Source organism: Prunus mume, unplaced genomic scaffold (genome assembly GCF_029339155.1).
Source record: "Prunus mume cultivar Tortuosa unplaced genomic scaffold, ASM2933915v1 scaffold26, whole genome shotgun sequence".
Lineage (NCBI taxonomy): Eukaryota > Viridiplantae > Streptophyta > Magnoliopsida > Rosales > Rosaceae > Prunus > Prunus mume.
The window spans coordinates 164872-167949 of NW_028296572.1; the positions used below are offsets into that span (position 1 = coordinate 164872).

At 34.3% G+C, this 3078-nt stretch overlaps 1 long non-coding RNA gene across 1 annotated transcript; it reads left to right on the top strand.

Annotated features, from left to right (window-relative positions):
* The first annotated feature begins 762 nt into the window (after positions 1-762).
* On the top strand, positions 763-2739 carry LOC148914266 (uncharacterized). The gene is made up of 3 exons (XR_016123125.1): positions 763-904; positions 1875-1938; positions 2665-2739. It is a non-coding gene; the product is annotated as an uncharacterized LOC148914266 (long non-coding RNA).
* The last annotated feature ends 339 nt before the right edge of the window (positions 2740-3078 follow it).

Sequence of the window (3078 nt, forward strand, 5' to 3'; positions counted from 1 at the left end):
GAGAGTTGACTTGAACGTAATCTACACCAAAATATAGTGGTGAGCATTACATACCTTCATTTACCCAATAGAGGGGCACCATGGCCAAGTTTGAAAGTAATTTGGTTAAATTAATTGCATGTTAATATCGTACACTAAAAACATTTTAACCAATGCACAACAAAAATAGTTATTAGATTACAAATAATTTGATATGCTCACACAGCTTTCACAAATAATTTTCGGGATCCTAGTAACATCAAATGATAAACAGTTTTTGAGATCCTAGTAACATCAAATGATGACCGATCCATAAGGCCAACTACTCTTACCACGAATGGTAAAGTAACAAGTGTCCGTTTCACTGGCTACAACTCATAGGCTATCCTAAGCTAATCATCGCGATGTGGCCCCTTAAGGAAAGATGGTGTTTTTTCTCAAAAACAAAGGTTTATTTAGACATCTAGTTTATCAAATATTCATTTGATAGGTAATTGAAGACTTTAAACAAAATTCTAGAATCTAAAGACAAAACCTTTCAAAGGATTTTGAGACTCAAAAGATTGATGTGCCATATTGTAACATCTTGGAAAAAAAATTAAATTTTAAAATAATAATAATAATAAAAAAATTTATTTATTTAACCTTAATTATGAGTTTATAAAAAAAAAAATTAAAAAAGAAAAAGAAGAGGCGACGTGTAAGCAAAACCTTCATCCTTCCCCCCTTTCCTTATACATTCCCTTCAAAAATCTAATCTTGATCTCAAATTGGGGTGAGTTGTTCACCTATTAGGGATGAATCACCTAGTCTAGGCTAAGGGTAATAATTTCTTAAACTAAGATAAGATTGTAGGATGAAGGAGATGGAAATTGGGTGAGGAAGAGAAGGGAGAATAGGAGGAAGAGAAGAAAAAATCTCTAAGGTGAGTCAATTTCAAAAATTTTGGTTTTAACCTTGTGGTTGTGTGATTTTAGTCTCTTAAAGAGTAATTTGAGTCACATGTGTATTAGACAAATTGAATTGGAAGAGTTTGAACTTCTATTTTTGGGTTGGGTGGATAGAGCAATTTTTCAAGTGTGGGTGTTGTTGATTTGGTTCCATTTTGAGTTTTTGATGAGTTTGATTGATAGATATGAAGTTTAGAAGAGGCTTAGAAGCCTTAGGAACAACCTAGGGATGTTAGAATGGTTGAAAACAACTTAGAACTAAATCTGGAAAATGTCATTTTCTGGAAATTTTCATACCGCGAGCCTCTCTTTGGCTCTCGTTTTCTCTCAATACTTTGAGTGTTTGAGGAAGTCATTTTGGGTTTTAAACTAGACATAGCAAGGAAAAAAAACAAATTGGTTTCGTCGAATTTGGTTGAGTTTTGATACGTCAAACACATGCGCAAAGTTTGGAAACAAATATGTTTTCTACAGAAAACCAGCTACGAGCCCAACTTTGGAGCTGGTTTTCTCCTTCGTTTTAGCTCCGTTTTCAGTATGGTTTGTTGGGTTAGAAACTAGAGGCATTAAGCTTCAAAACCACTATAAGTTTGCCCATTTTCGTTGACGTTTTATTGGTCAAAATGTCTCAAAAAATTTGGAATTTAGTCTAAAAAACAAGGGAAGTCGTAGGATTTTTTTGGGAAGACGATGAACAATAACCCGAAAACAAGCCCACTCGTGGATCCGGTGCATGGCGACTGTTCCGGCAGCCTCTGACGCCATATTTTTAGTCCATCCAACTCAATTTCTCGATCCGAGTATGATGGTATAGGTTTCGGGTCGTTTCGAGGATTTTAGCTTGGAGAGTGGGGTGCACTCTCTATGTTAAGAGAAAAAGTCTTTTTATAAAATTAGAATTTCTAATCTCATTTATATTATTTAATTTTTTTTAAAAAAATCTAGGAACTAGAGAGAACCCGGCAACCTCCGAAGGGTAATTTCATCATTTTAGCTTCTTGGACACGAGGTAGGGTCTCTAACTTTTTCCCCAATGATTAGACTATATCACTTTTAATCTTGGTGTTTATATATAGTACTAAATATAAATATCTTATAGTTTTGCTTGGTAGATATTGTTAGGTGAATACTATTGTTTTGTTTTATGAATGTTTATTGAGTGTTATGTGATGTTGGATGAATATTACTATCTATGTGATTAAATTTGAAATATTATTATTTTTATTTGAATTATTATCATGCCGCAAAGATTAATGAACGTTTGAGTTGCATTATATATGGATTATAAATACAGTTGTGTTGGGTTTGTGTGTAGTTTAAGGTATATCTAACGGGTGGGAGAAGGATTTAGATATATCTGAGTAAAAAAAAAAAAGGTGGAATATATTCAGGTGACGGGAGCAGGGCATGAATATATTGAGGTGATAGGAGTAGGGCCTCTAATGAAAAGTGAAAGTTGAGAAATTCGTAAACAAAATAAACATGGAGTAAGGGACAGATGGGCACTAAATTATAAACATTGGTAAAATGCAAGGTATGAAACATCCAGGCTTGATGCCCTAAAGTATGAATTAGTGGGTTTAGAAGGGAGTGAGTTCATGACATCATCGCATATGCATAACACATTTATCTTGTAATTGTTTAATGCATGTCATTTTGATTAGCGGTGATAGCTAGCTTTGAGGGGGGGATGTTACAGTACTCTACTTGCATTAAAATGCTCACGCCCTAATAGATGATGCAGGTTCCAAGGCAAATCCTGAGGAAGGAGAAGTTCCCCTAGAGGACTAGATCAATGTTGTTAGTTACTTTGTAAAATTATTAAGGAATAAATTGTTGGAATATTACTAGTGTGTGTAACTAACTATGAGCTTCTGTGACTCTGACTTTGTATTATTAAATAAGTTTGTAAAATTATTGGCTCTATTTCTATCATATCATAGTTGTAAGGGTCTGTTTCTATATTCATGCCTTAATTCGGAGATAATCCTTATTTTTGAATTGAGGCGTGACACACATAAACCACCATACATGAAAATAAAGAGAGAAAGGCAGATAGAAACTTACCCTTTAGAGCGCAACTTGAGGCCAACCCAAGTATTCCACCAAGTGATGGTGGTCGGATCCACCTTCTTTTATTCTTCTCCAA